Here is a 16255-nt window from a genome sequence, read left to right as displayed (position 1 = left end):
CCTTCAAGAATAAGGTCTGATTCAGCTTCTGTCCTTTGAACTTCAGTGTCTGTGTGTGTGTGTGTGCGTGTGTGTGTGTCCACATTGAAAAAAAAGTTTTCAGAATCTTTAAGTCTATGTTCATCTAATCATTGGTTCAAACTATAGGGCCTTCCCTCTTGCCCACAATTCATACAAATAACTTCCTCCATCCCCCTTTTCTCCTTCTCTTCCCTTCCATGGTCCTATAAGAGCCCAGGGGAGGGAATAAGTCATTCTGGCTCTGCTAGGGGCCAATGGTAATTGTCATTAGAACTGGATCTTCCAGAATAACTAGGTGATCACATGGGGTGGGTGAAGATGAGGAACTTGGAGAAAATAAGTGCTTCAAAGACATAATTTCATATGTTGAAAGAACACAGCTTGACACTGGGAGAATGGAGGCTAAACTGTGAGATGCCTTGATAGTTATGCTAAAGAGTTTGGGTTTTAACACAAAAGCAAAAAGGTCACTTTTGAACTGATCTAATAGGAAATACTTCTACATGAGTCAAGTGTCATAACCCAGATTGGTGAGTGGTCTTGTAATAGCCGGATTCTAAAGACAGCCTCCCATGAACCTCACCTCCAAGTGTGTGTGCCCCGGTTGTAGTCGCCTTCCATGCAGAACCTGGGCCTCTCCTGTGCCTCCCTTTCACAGACAGAACGTGGAAGTGACTCTATGCTTGGCAGCTTTCACTTTGGGGCTTTTAAAAACTCCAAGCTGCCATGTATGATCTGGATATGAAAGGACTTTGTGAATGGAAATATGGTTAAAACGTGATTTAGTTGGGGCTGTGAAGTGCAACATTTAAATGGCAGTGTTGGGAATTCCGTGGTGGCACAGTGGTTAAGACTCCACGCTCCCAGTGCAGGGGGCCCAGGTTTGATACCTGATCAGGGAACTAGATCCCACAGGTATGCCGCAACGAAGAGTTCACATACCACAACTAAGGAGCTGGCAAGCCACAACTAAGGAGCCCACCTGCTGCAACTAAGAAGCCCCTGAGCCACAACTAAGGAGCCTGCCGGCCACAACTAAGGAGCACATGTGCTGCAACTAAGGAACCGGAGAGCTGCAACTAAGGAGCCCATGAGCCACATCTAAGGAGCACACCTGCCACAACTAAGGAGCACGCCTGCCACAAATAAGACCCGGCACAACCAACTAAATAAAATAAATTAATTAAAATTAAAATGGTACTGTTGCTTGAGTCCTGAGATGGGACACATGTGCCAGGACTGGTGCCCTGGGCCCTGCAGAGGGAACTGATGAGGCAAAAATGATTCATTGCCTAGGGAGCTAGGCTGCAAGGGAATCTGAGGATGCAGCTGGTTGAGTGTTAAAGTGCTGAGATTGATTAGCGATGTCTGCCATGGGCACAGAGTGAAATATTACTGCTCCTCTGTGATTTGTCATCTCAGAGATGAGACTACGTTCCTTGGGCCTAGTTGACTTGAAAAAGGTCAAACTCCATAGACTGGGGGAGGGGAGAAGAGTTCTGATCAACCAGTTGACTCTAGCTCAGCAGAGCAAAGCGCTAAGTGGGAAGAAGAGGGTGCAGCCATTCTGAAAGAGGAAGCTGCGATCTGAAAGCAAGGATGTCCCCTCCATTTCAGCACGAGCAAGCCCAGAGCCCCCAGCCATAGTCAGGCTCAGGTGCAGCAGGTGTGAGAGTCGTTCACGTGCACATTTCCCCCAAACAGCTCTGTCAAGTGCAATTTTGAAGGGTTGACACTGAGCCAGCCCAGGAACTCAGAAACTCATCAGCTCCCATGGCTCAGAAAGCTCCCCGGGCTGCCGTGGCCCCTTTGGAGAGTCTGAGCTGCAGCAGCTAACAAGCCCTGACACAAAGCAGCCAGCGCGGCCGTTCACAGCAGCCAGCACGGCCGTTCACAGCAAACGCTCCTTCCTGGGGCTCGCTGGCTTTGCCTGTTCGCTGTTGGTTTCCCAACGCCTGAGATAAAAAGGCATACACACGACTCCAGGTGAAGAACCCAAAGCTTTCTCCATCACATGCGTTAAACACAGTGGTCTGAGCGCATCTGTTATTTGGTATGGTTGTGTTGTTTTGCATTTCCTTCACCAAAGCTTCAATAAGGTGTAAAACAAGACGTCTGTAAAACAACCAAACCCGAGTGGTGTGGCTGTCTGCCTTTGTTATTTCAGCCCTGAGATTGACAGTGAAAGACAAAATATTTCAATAAAATAAAAGTATTGTCAGCAAAAAAAAAGGTATGATGATGACATACTGAGAACGCAGCACTATGATAAACTAGTAAAAAAAATTGACGAGAAGCAGGAACACAGAAGACTGCAATTTAATCTTCTTATTTGAAATATAAATATTGTTACTATCAAGCTTGACAGTATAGAAAATGTGTGCCCTGCAGCCTTCTGACAAAACAAAATTTATATTTAAAACTTCCTGAAATAATACCTTTCATCCAGAGGGTTTTGTCACATTGCGATGGCTCTGAGCCTGCTGTATAGCCCTGCACCTTTAATTATTTTATGCCTAGAAGACACATTTTAAATAGAAGAGGCGGGTTACAAGAGTTTTGACAGCTGAAGCTGATTAAAATACTGACAACATGCACTCTATAGAATTCCCTGAGGTTTTTGTCAAAGACCCATAGGAAAGTTAAAGATAAGGATCCCCCCCTCAAAAAAGTATTTTTACCCACCAGCATGAAACATTCAGGGCAAGCTAGTGTCATTTGTTGCCTGGCCCTTGCCAGAGAAACTTTTAATAAAAATTCCCTTTTTCAAATGTTGCAAGGCCATGGACTGAAAAACTGGTCAGCCTGATTGAGTTTGCTAATCTGTTTCCAGTTAACAAAGCACAGGGCTTCTTTCCAAGGCCAGCTGTTCCATCTCATTTGCTGAGGGGAAGAAAAGCTAGATGGCTTGCTTATTTATTTATCAGTCTCTTTTACAAGGGTGTTACCAACTGGGCTGGTTTCCTGGATCTAGTCCCTACATTGTTTCTCATTAGGGAGTGTGGCTTTTACAACCCCCAGTGAAAAATCTAGTGTCTACCAATCCAGTCACTCCTGTTGCCTGTTGCCTGGGGGAGTGAGCCAGAAGCCACTGCAGTAAAGGAGCCATTAGTCTGGAAATGATCTCTGAAAGCAGGAAGTCTCTTGATATCAGAGGCCTGAATTTTAGGGCTGGACCCTCACCAGTTGGTTGAGTCCCATGTGCATTCATTTCTCTATTGCACTGTTGTAGATGGAGGATCTATTCCGGGCAAGACTCCCAGGTCCTTGCCCTTGAAGAGGGCACCTAACTAAAAACCATGGTCAAGTAATACTATACCTGGCAAAACTGTCCTTCAGAAATAATGGAGGGATAAAAGACATTCCCAGACAAACAAAAACTAATGGGGTTCATCACCACTAGACCTACCTTACAAGAAATGCTTAAGGGAGTTCTTCAAGTTGAAACAAAAGGACACTAAGTAACAACATGAAAACATATAAAAGTATAAAACTCACTGGTAAAGTTAAATATATAGTCAAATTCAGAATACCCAAATATGGTACTGGTGAAGTGTAAATCACTTTTATTTCTAGTATGAACGTTAAAAAAGCAATGATACTAAAAATAACTAGAGCTATAATTTGTTAATGGATATACAACATAAAAAGATGCAAACTGTGACATCAATAGTGTAAAATGTGAGGAGAAGTAAAAGTGTAGAGTCCTTGAATGCAATTGAAGTTAACTTGTTATCAGCTTAACATAGACTGTTACATCAATAAGATATTTTATGTAAGCCTCATAGTAACCACAAAGCAAAAACCTACAGTAGATACCAAACTATAAAGAAATGGGAATTAAAATATACCACTACAGGAAAATAAATCACAGAGGAAGAAAGGAAGTGGGGGAAAAAAAATCATGAAACAATTAACTAAATGGCCTTACCTATCAATAAGTACTTTAAACATAAATGGACGAAATTCTCTAAACTAAAGTGGCTGAATGCATTAAAGAAAGCCAAGATTCAGCAGCACCAAAATACACATTCTTCTCAAGCATGCATGGAACATTCCCCAGGATAGAGAATATGATGGGCCACAAAGCAAGCCTTAACAAAGTTAAGAAGACTGAAATCATATCAAGTACATTTTCTGACTATAATGTATGAAACTAAAAACCAATAACACGAGGAAAATGGAAAAATCCACAAACACATAAAGCAACACTCCCCTGAAAATCACTGGGTCAAAGAAGAAATCAAAAGGGGAATCAGAAAGTACCTTGAGACAAATGAAAACACACAATATAGAAAGTTATGGGATGCAGCAAGAACAGTTCTAAGAAAAAAGTTCACAGTAATACTTACATTAAGAGAAAAGGAAGATCTCAAATAAACAACCTAATGTTACACCTCAAGGAATTGGAAAAATAAGAACAAGCTAAGGCCAAACAGAACAGAACAAAAATAATAAAGATTAGAGCAGAAATAAATGAAATAGAGACAAAAAAGGCAGTACAAAAAATCAATGAAACAAAGAGTTGGATTTTTGAAAAGATAAACAAAATTGACAAAGGTCTAGCTAAACTAACCAAGAAAAAAGAGCACTCGAATAAACAAAATTCTAAATGAAAGAGGAAACATAACTGACACTACAGAAAAACAAAGGATCATAAGAGACTACTACGAATAATTAATTATACACCAACAAACTGGATAATCTAGAAGTGATATATTTCTAGAAAAGATTAACCAACCAAGACTGACTCATGGAGAAGTAGAAAATCTAAACAGACCAACAATGACTAAGGAGATTAAAGCAGTAATCAAACCTCCCAACAAAGACAAGCTAGGAACAGATGGCTTCACTGGTGAATTCTATCACACATTTAAAGAATTAATGCCAATCCTCTCAAACCCTTCCAGAGGGAACACTCCCAAACTCATTTTATGAGGCCAGCATTACCTGATAGCAAACCATCTATAGATTCAAGGCAATCCATATCAAAATTCCAATGGCATTTTTCACAGAAATAGAAGAAAACAATCCTAAAAATTTGTATGGAACCACAAAGACACATTATAGCCAAAGCACTCCTGAGAAAGAACAAAGCTGAAAGCACCACACTTACTGATTTCAACTGATTTTACAAAGCTATAGTAACTAAAACAGCATGGTACTGGCATAAAAACAGACACATAGACCAGTGGAACAGAATCAAGAGCCTAGAAACAAACCCATGCACATATGGTCAATTAACATTTGACAAGGGAGCCAAAACTATATAGTGGGGAAAGGACAGTCTTTTCAATAACTTGGGAAAACTGGATATTCACATACAAAAGAAGGAAACTGTACCCCTATCTTACACCATGCACAAAAAATGACTTGAAATGGATTAAAGGCTGAAATGTAAGACCTGAAGAAAACACAGGGGAAAACCTCCTTGACATTGGTCTTGACAATGACGTTTTTTTAATATGACACTAAAAGCACAATCAATAAAAGTGAAAATAAACTATTGGGACTCCAACAAACTTATAAGCTTCTGCACAGGAAAAGAAATAATCAACAAAATGAAGAGGCAACCTACGAAATGGGAGAAAATATATGCAAGCCATGTATCAGATAAGGAATTAATAGCCAAAATACATAAGGAATTCATATAACTCAATAGCAATAAAACAAATAATCTGATTTTTAAATGGTGAGAAAACCTGAATAGGAATTTTTCCAAAGAAGACATACAAATGGCCAACATTTACATGAAAAGATGCTCAACATTACTAATCTTCAGGGAAATTTAAATCAAAACCACAATGAGATATTACCTCACACCTGTTAGAATGGCTACTATCAAAATGGCAAGAGACAACAAGTGTTGACGAGGATGTGGACAAAAGGAAACTGTTGTGCACTGTTGGTAGGGATGTAAATTGGTACAGTCACTATGGAAAACAATATGCAGCTTTCTCAAAAAGTTTAAAATACGACTAGAATATTATTTAGCAATCTCACTTCTGGGAATACATCCAAAGGAAATGAAATCAGTATTTCAACATCTACACCTGTTCATTGCAGCATTATTCACAATAGCCAAGGTATACATGAAAACAAACTAAGCGTCCACTGATGCATGAAAGAATAAAGAAAATGTGATACATACACATACACACACACACACACACACACACACACCATGGAATATTATTCAGACATAAAAAAGAAGAAAATCCTGCCATTTGTAACAACATAAACAGAACTCGTGGGCATTATGCTAAGTGAAATAAGTCATATAGGTAAAGACAAATTTTGTATGATGTCACTTATATATGGAATCTAAAAAAGCTGAATTTATAGAAAAAGAAAGTACAGTGGTGGTTGCCAGGAGGTAGGGGTGGAGGAAATGAGAAGATGTTGATAAAAGGGTGCAAATTTTCAGTTATAAGATGAGTAAGTTGCAGGATCTGACATTATGACATAGTGATTATAGTTAACAACATTGCATTATATACTTGAAAGTTGCTAAGAGAGTAGATCTTAGATGTTATCACCACACACCAAAAGAAAAAGAAAAAAAAAACTAGTTATGTGAGGTGATGGATATGTTAACTAACCTTACTGTGGTAATCATTTTGCAATATACACAGGTAGCAAATCATCATAAGTGCAGCTTAAACTTACACAATGTCATATGTCAATTACATCTCAATAAGGCTGGGGAAAAAAAAGAATGAATAAGTTTTTGAAAGAAAGGCACAGTGGAAAGGTAACTCTGGGTTCAAGGAACCATTTTTAGGGAAAAGCTGGAGGCAGGAAAGAAATCACTGATCCAGGAGGAAACCCTCTTTGAGATGAGACCTAGAGGGAAGATGAGGCTAGAAAGGGGTCAGCAAATATTTTCCGTAAAGGACCAAAGACTCGAGGGTTTGTGGGCCATACAGTCTCTGTCACAACTATGCCATTGCTCTTAAAGTACAAAAGCAGCCACAAACAATATGTAAACAAAGGGACACTGTGGGTTTCCAATAAAACTTTATTTACAAGATCAGATGGTGGGCCAGATTTGACCCACAGGCCATAGTTTGCAATGTCTGATTTGGGGGTGCTTGCATTTGAAATGACTTATTAAGTTACTTATTCTATAAGTGTTCGGGAGCCATTGAAGATATGAAGGGAATGGATTTTTTCTTGAACTTCTGAGGGAATATCAAGAAGTGGGATGTTTTCATTATATGCTATTCCTCACTTTTAAAAGCTGATAAAAATAACAGTGTGCATTCAAGTGGATACTTGGTTCCTAGGGCTTTCTTGGCATCATCTCATTTAATACAGCAGCCCCAGAGCAGGATATACTATTTCCCCTTCGTTTGACTCCCCAAGGACTTGGAGTGGAAAGATCAGTCTCTGATACTTCATTGACAACTCGAGTTGGCTTCTGCATCTCACCCAGTCGACCAAGGGCTCAGAGGCAACATGCCTCTTGCTATTCACAAGGAGCACCCATGAGCACCCTAGGAATGCAGCAACTGGGAGAGGGCTTGGTGGTCAGTTTGGAATCAGCTAAAATCAGCAAATATCGAGGAGCAGAAGCAAGGGAGGCAAGATACAGTGAGCGCCAGCCACTGGCCGGAGCCCTCCAGTGCACTTTCTACTGTTGATGGCACTTACGTAGTTTTCAGATTTGGGCTACTACAAACGTTGCCCCTGTAACAGTGTACTGCCTGTCTTTCAGGGAACACGTGTGCATTCTATTGGGTATGTATTCTTTGGATTTCTTTTATACCAGAAAGTTTGCATGTCTATGCCAGACATTTGCCCACTTTTTAATAAAATAGGTGTATTGTGTCTCGTCTGGCTATACATCCCCTTAAACAGAACTATTGAAGGCACAAATAGTGAATCATGGACCCACATCTCAATGAGGCAGAAGAGGGGAAGTTCAGAGGGGCACGGCATTATCAATTAATAAGGAGGTGGGCAAGATTCGGGGAAAATTTACCTCCAACCTGGGTCAGAAAATCCAGCTCATTGTTACTTTATTGTGCTTTGATTAACAATATCATTCTGAATCACTCCCATTAAGCTAGTCTGTTTCCCCTACATAATGCCTTAAATAGAAATAAATTGCAACATTAGTTAACAGCATTACATCATGTAAATTTTAAAAACCGCAGCTTGGGAGAAATAAAGCTTTATTAGGAGTCGAGTTACAAATCTGCATTAGACAAAGCTGCAGATATTTTTGGAAAGTGTTGGCTACTTGAGCTACTAAAAGAAAATTGGTTTCTTTGAATTCTCTTAATGCTGTTGTGGCTTTCACTGATGCCACTGCCAATATTTCACGGCCCTGTCTATGACATAAAGCAAGGGTATTGTTGAACTTGGCCCCTGGGGTTGGGAGGTGGGGAGGTGATGGCGGGGATGGTATTGGAGCTTGACTGAGTTGAATTTAAAATCGACCACAACATTCAAAGATAAGGACGTTCTCAATCAGAGACGATCTGAGCTGGATTTGGGGAAACCAGCTATATGTATTTTGTTACATCTGATCTTTGAAAGTTTCAGTTTTAGAGTCTGGATCACTGAATATTCTCAGTGTAAGGACAGCATGAATCTTATTCATCTACCAGTAAGCGGTTTGTGAAAACAGGAAGAACATGAACTTCAGAGCTGGTTAAACCTTGATTTCTAATTTGTGACCCCGGGTAAGTTTCTTGACTTTTCTGAGCAGGGCCACCATATACAGTTGTACTGCAAAAAGTGTCCCAACTTAGGGGGCAAGTAAAGACTGAAATCCTATGTGTGTCCCACTAGCCATGTCATGGAACTGTGTCTTCCAGGGGATTCATTTGTACAAAGTCACTATATAAATTTGTGGTGGCCCTGACTCTGGGCCTGTTTCCCTACCTATAAAATAGAAATAGAATCATGAACTTCACAGGATCACTGTTGGAATTTTCTATATATCATACAAGTAAAGGGTGCAGCAGACTGCAGGACATCCTATACATATTTTGGGCCACATTTGTTGCCTTCTCCAGGGTGAGTACCTGCTACATGCAGTTCTTGTCCTAGGTGCTAAGAAAAAGAGTAGGAGAGGAAGGAAGGCATCTCCTTTTGTGGGTTTAAATATGTAGGAAGCTTCTCCCTTTACAGGTCTATTCATAAAGGTGGTCTTTCTTTGGGTTGTTGTTTTGTTATAAAATCAGTATAATGAATATCACAGGAAATTGAGGAAACAGGAAAATATCACTTATAATCACATAGCTCATTATCATCATATCTGTGGACATGGCTATTATATGACAGTGTTTACCAAAGAAAATTCATGTAAATCAGGACACAAGTCATAACATGTGATCATGGAAAGTGTCCTTGTGATCCTACTTTGAAAGACAATGCTTAAAAATAAGAAGAGAGGGCCTCCCTGGTGGCGCAGTGGTTGAGAGTCCGCCTGCCGATGCAGGGGATACGGCTTCGTGCCCCGGTCTGGGAGGATCCCATATGCCGCGGAGCGGCTGGGCCCGTGAGCCATGGCCGCTGGGCCTGCGCATCCGGAGCCTGTGCTCCGCAACGGGGGAGGCCACAACAGTGAGAGGCCCGCATACCGCAAAAAAAAAAAAAAAAAAAAAATTAGAAGAGAGTCTGGCTCTAACTGAAAGGCCAAATTGACTGTTTTAGGTCAATTTCTATTCAATGCATTGGATGATAAATATTCAATCTGATCCCATTATAATCGTTGAACTATTACAACCACTGATGATGAAATAACCATATCAGCTCAACTATTCAAGCTACTAATCTATTTTTTGCCACTTGACAATTGGACTAACTAATGTGATTAAAATATGGTTGAGTTACTGGCAGCATAGAGATACCATCTATGATTGAGCAAAGAGGAAAAACAATCCAGAATGTGGACAGGCAAGACAGGAAGAAAGGTGGACTATGCCTGAGGCTTGAGTTTAGGCCATGCTTTGCTTTATGTTAGCAGAGCCCGCCCATGGGGGCTGACCAATAAGGGAGTCCCCAGGGATATACCATACAGGTGCCATGGCCAGCTCAGCCTGGAATGACCCCACACTAAAACAAGAGAGATGGTCAGAAATTGGGAAATGGGGCCCAGATTTAAAACCCGAAATGTGGGAAATCAGTGCATTTCATCAGAGATACGAGGTGAAAGATGGTGTGGGGAATATCCAACACATGAGCACTGGGACCAGCCGATCAAAAAGGAGTGATTTGTTTTGGCTGTAATTCTGCAACTGTTGAGTGTCTGTTCATAATATCTACCCTAAGATTGATTTTGTGATAGTCCATGATTGATGGGGGAGATTTTAGATGGGAAGGTTTAAAAGGCATGAAATAAGTCACAGAAAATGAATAGCGTGACATAAGATGAAAAGAGTTGAAGTGTGAGCGAGTGTGGTGGATGGTAACAGAAGATTATTTTTAAAATAATCTCAGTGAACACAGATACACGTTTGTGTGTCCTACAATGTTATAACAACAGCACCATCACCTACTTTGTGTCAATCTTTTCCCACATATTTAAATGCTTGAGGTATCTTTCCTTGTTTGATCTCACTTATTTCATCATTAAAGAGTTGAGCTTTTGAAATGATTCCAAACATTAGAAATGATTTAGAAAAAAAGAGATGGACTGATAAGAGAGGTTACCCCCGGGGAGGAGAGTGAGATTGACAGGTTTAGTCAAGGTGGTGTAGGAACCTCAGCCGTGTCTTTATTACTATTGTTTTTGCAGTGAGAATGTATTTAGGAAATATATTTGTAAGTAAAAATAAATACAACAAAAATAATTGCTATACTTATTATTTTTTAGCTCAAGATATAGTAAAATTGGCCTTTGTTTTACACCTGTAGCTCTATAAATTCTATATAACACATGCATAGATCCATATAACTATGACCACAATCAAAATACAGAAGAGGCCCGTCTCCTCTGCCTCAAATCCCCTCCTGCCTTTGTAGCCACCCCTTCCCACATCCCTAACACCTGGCAACGACTCATCTGTTCTTTGTCACTCACAACAGTTTTGTCTTTTCGAGAATGTCATAGGAATGGAATATAATGTAACCTTTTGAGAGTGGCTTTTTTTATTCAGTATAGTGTGTTGAGGTTCATCTAAGTTGTATGTATCAAGAGTCCATTCCTTTTTATTGCTGACAGTATCCTATCGGATGGATGCACCACATTCTGCTTATCCATCATTCATTGAAGGAAATTTGGGTTGTTTCCCATTTTTAGCAGTTGTGAGTAGAGCTCTTATAAATATTCATGTGCAAGTTTTTCTGTGAACACAAGTTTTCATTTCTCTAGAGTAAACACCCAGGAGTGGGACTGCTGTATCATAGGATAGGCGTGTATTGAACTTTGGGGAATCTACCAAATCGTTGTCCAGAGAGACTGTACCATTTTAAAATCCCACCAACAACCTATGAGAGTTCCTGTTGCTCCACATCCTTGCCATAGATGGTGTGCAGCTGTGGGAGTTTTCCCAGATGAAATCTCAAACTGGCTCCTGTACACAGAGGGGCAAGTAAAGATGGAAGAAACAGGCAAACCACTCCAAACTGGTAGGAGAAATGACTTCCAAGGCTTGTCTTGGATGGCCACAAGACAAGTAGATCTCTGTGCTTAACAGTCAGAATCTTAGAAGTTTATATAGAGGCCTTAATGGGGTTCCATCACTATAGCATCCAGATGGCCTCAACCACAGCTTACTCTCTCAAGGCTATGTCCTTGGAACAGTTCCCACTGTGGGAACAGTGGGCAGAACATATATTCCAAGGACAGGGGAGGAGGTGAGGAATGTTCATCTCCCTGGATCCAGCTCACAGGTCAGCCCACATCTTCTCAATGGGCCACATCTTCACAACGACCACCTCCTACAGCCACCACTTGGTATTGTCAGTACTTTTTTCTTTTTTTTTCTTGCTATTCTAGTAAACTGTAGTGGTATCTCATTCTGGCATCACTCCTTTTTGATTAGTTTGCATTCAATTAATTTCTTTTGATTGAATATCTTTTCATGTGTTAATTTGCCTTCCCTTTGGTGAAATATCTATTCAAGTCTTTTGCCCTTTTTAAAAAAATCGGGTTATTTGCTTTCTTACTATTGAATTTTGAGAGTTCTTTATATATTCCACATAGAAGTCCTTTGCTGATATGCAATTTGCAAACATTTTTTCCTAGTCTGTAGTTTATGTTTTCATTCGTTTAGCAGTGTCATTCACAGAGCAAACATCTTTAAGTCCAATTTTTTTTCTTAATAAACTATGATTTGGGGTTATGTCTAAGAACTCTTTCCCTAACCCCAGGTGACAAATATCTTCTCCTATGTTTTCTTCTAAAAGTATTATAGTTCTGCATTTTACTATTAGATCTATTGTATGATTTAATTTTTGAATAGGATGTGAAGTTTAGGTTGAGGTTTTATATATGTGTGTGTATATATATATATATATACACACACACATACATATATATATGTGTATATGTATATATACATATACACATATATATACACATATATCTCTAACTTTCCAGCACCATTTATTATAAAAAATATTTGGTGCTCCAAATTTCCAGCACCTTTCTTCATTGAACTACCTTTTTCATTTTTTTCAAAAATCAATTTGCCATGTTTGTGTGAGTCTATTTCTGAACTCTCTGTTTTGCTCCATTTGGTCTATATGGCTCTCCCTTAACTAATACCTCATGTCTAAATTGCTATAGATTTATAGTAAGTCTTAAAATTGGGTAGAGAGATTTTTCCAACTTCACTTTTCTTTTACAAATTTCTTTTGATTATTTCAGCTCCTTTGCCTTCCCATATAGATTTTGGAATAAGTTTGTCTACAAAAAACAAACAAAACACTGGGATGTTGATTGGGAAGTACATTGAATCTATGGATTAATTGGGGGCAAACTGACATTTTACTGTGTTGAGTCTCCCAATCTGTGATCGAGGGATGTCTCCCCATTGATTTACGTCTCCTTTTATTCCTTTTATCAGCATTTTGTAGTTTTCAGCATATAGATCCTAAATATGACTTGTAGGTTTATATCTAAGTATTTCATCTGTGGAGCTATTATAGATGGTATTATTTTTTTGATTTGTTTTTCAAATTTTGGTTTCAGGTCTTCATTGCTAGTATGTAGAAATACAATTGATTTTAGTGTGTAATTTGGACCCTGTAATTCTCCTAAATTAACATATTAGCACTAAGAGTTTATATTGTTGTTGCTGTTGGTTGTAAACTAATTGGGATTTTCTACAAATCCAATCACATCCTCTAAGGAATGGAGTGGGTTTTATTTCTTCCTTTCTAATCTGTATGAATTTTATTTCCTCTGATTGCCTTGTTATACTTGCTAGAACTCCCACAAAAACGTTGAATGGGAGTGCTAAGAGTAGATCTCCATTCCTTATTCCAGTCTTGCAGAGGGGGGAGGGGAACCTTCAGTCTTTCACCATTAAGTGTGATGCTATATAGCATGCATACATTGAAAACTTCATCAGACTATGTTATATTTTTGCTTTCAACCATCAAGCACATTTTAAAAACTCAAAGGGAGAAGAATCATTTCCTATTTTCTTTCTTCATTCCTGATGGTTCAAGTATTCCACCTGTTTTCACCTCCCTCTGTCTAAAGCACTTCCTTTAGCAATTCTTTTAAAGCAGGACTAATGGCAATAAATTCTCTTAGTTTTCTTTCATCTGAGAATGTTAGGGTGACCAACTGTTCTTGTTTGCCTAGTTTTAGGATTAGAAGTGCTGCATCCAGAGAAACCCCTCAGTCCTGGGGAACCAAATTGAGACAGTTGGTTCCCCTAAGTCTCTTTATTTTACCTTTGTTCATTGATTGAATATTACCTCTATTTTCATTGATTGTAGAATTCTGGGATGGCAATTCTTTTCTTTCAACCCTTTAAAAGTGTCATTCTACTTCCTCTGTCCTCCATGATTTCTGAGAAGAAAACCATAGTCATTCAAATCGTTAGTCCCTATAAGTAAAGAGCTGTTTTCCTCCGGCTGTTTTCAAGATTTTTTTTTCTTTATCTGTAGGTTTAAATAGTTTGATGATAATGTATCAGAGGGTATTTCATTTGGTTTATTTTATTTGGGATTCATTAAGATTGATGAATCTGTAAATTTATGTCTTCTCACAAATTTGGGAAGTTTTCAGCTATTACTTCTTCAAATATTTTTTTCTCAGTACCACACTATTTCTCCTCTCCTCTGGGACTCCTGTAACATAAATGTTGAACCTTTGGTAGTGTCCCAAGGTCCCTGAGGCTCTTTTCAATTTTTTTCACTCTTTTTCTGTCCATTGTTCAGGTTGGATAATTTCTATCAATCAAGTTCACCTAGTGGCTCTCCTCTTTTAATCTCTATTCTGTTATAAAGTACATTCAGTGAGGTGGGTTTTTTATAATTTAGGTTATTCTATTTATATTTCTAAAATTTCCATTTTTGTATATCTTCTATTTATTTTGTGTTCTATCATTCCTTTCTTTTCAAAAGTGTAGGCATTTACTTCTTGGATCATTTTAATAATAGCTGTTTTAAAGTCTTTATCAGATAATCCTAATATCCGTGTCATTGGTATTCTATTGATTATCTTTTCCCAGACAAGTTGATATTTTCCTGGTTCTTTATATGACGGGTAACATTGGATTGTATGCTGGACATTCTGAATATTAGGTTAGGAGATACTGGATCTTATTTAAATCTCATGGAGAATGTTGACATTTAGGGTTTACCAGGCAATCAACCCTGCTGGGTGGAGCTGCAAATTCTCCCCAGACTTTTGTAGTTTGTGGTTTCCATTTCAGTCCCTTTTTCAAAGCCTCTGCAGTGCTGTTTGAATTTATCCTGCATGTGTCCTACCCAGTGGGCTGTCTGGGACACTGCCCCAGTGAGTGGGGTCTCTCTCTCTTAGTTCGCACCTCAAACTCTTTGGTATGTTCTTTAAGATCAGAAACACACGTGCTCAGTGTGGGAGTGATTCCAGGAGTTTAAACACAACTTACTGGGTTGATTTTTGCCAAGCTCCTCTCTCTCCATCATCTCCCTGCTATGTTCCACCTTCCCGAGGCCTCCTGTTTTGGTGCTCCTACCAGAAAGCTAGGACTTTTGTTTCCCGGCTCTTTCCCACAACAGTACCTTCATCCACAGCCAAGTGGTGGGAAGACAGGAGAGGAAAAGAGCAATGGGGTACTCCTCACCCTTTCGGGACCAAGTAGAGGGGCAGGCTCATCTCCCTCTGAGTTTTAATAGTTTGAAGAGCCCCAGTTCCATCACTACACACTGCACTGTCACCACCGTGCAATGATTACCTGGGCACTGGGGCTCAAGAGAGTAAAGGTATTTTTCAAAAGAGATGATTTTCCTGCTCTTGCTGAGCTTTGGGTGTCCCTTTCCCGCTTCTCAAGCCAGGGCTAGAGGGCTTCTTTGGGAGTTCTGTCTGTATGCGTGGATGACCACTTGGTGTTTTGCGCTGCCTCGAGTCCAGGCTGTGGGGGAGAGGACGTAAAAGGCTGGTAAACTCACCAAACTTTCAGTGACTCTTAATTTGGCTCTTCTTCCCCAATGTGCCTGCTACTTCTACTTTCAGAGACTTCAAATTGTTTCTCCAGGCATAGCTTCCCCGTACATTCTACCGAGCTTTTATAGCTTCATTCAGTGGAAGAGACAGGATGGAAGAATGTGTGTACATCATTTTACCTGGAATTAAAACCCACGGCACCTATGTTTTCAGGTTTATCCTTGGAGGTGCATATTACCATGGACAGAACTTGGGTAGTGATGTCAGATTTGAGACAGAATTCTTCTCTGACACTTACTAGCTGTGTAAACCTAGACATGCTAGTTGGCTTCTCCAAGCCTCACTTCCCCTCCTTGTTAAGTGGGAAGTGAATACATGTCATTGATGTTGTCTAGTTCCAGAAGGTAATGTGCAAAGTGCCTGACACAGAGCAGGTACTTAATTTCTATCCATTTATTGCCTCCCCTCCCCCCTCTTCCTCTCCGAAGCTGCTCTCCTGGAGTCATGGTGAGAGACAGAACTTCAGAGTGTGAGGAACCTGTTCAATCTGATTTTGCAACTTCTTGTAACCGGAAGTGGTGAGAAGGGGACGGAAAAGAGTTCGTGGCTGCATAAGCTTTAGGCAACTTTAAACATGAGAGCCTATGGTTCTATGCAGACAAGATATGA

Source organism: Mesoplodon mirus, assembly GCF_964341445.2.
Source record: "Mesoplodon mirus genome assembly, chromosome: 19".
NCBI lineage: Eukaryota > Metazoa > Chordata > Mammalia > Artiodactyla > Ziphiidae > Mesoplodon > Mesoplodon mirus.
The sequence above is the reverse complement of the archived record's forward strand: the minus strand, read 5'-3'. Positions refer to the sequence as shown.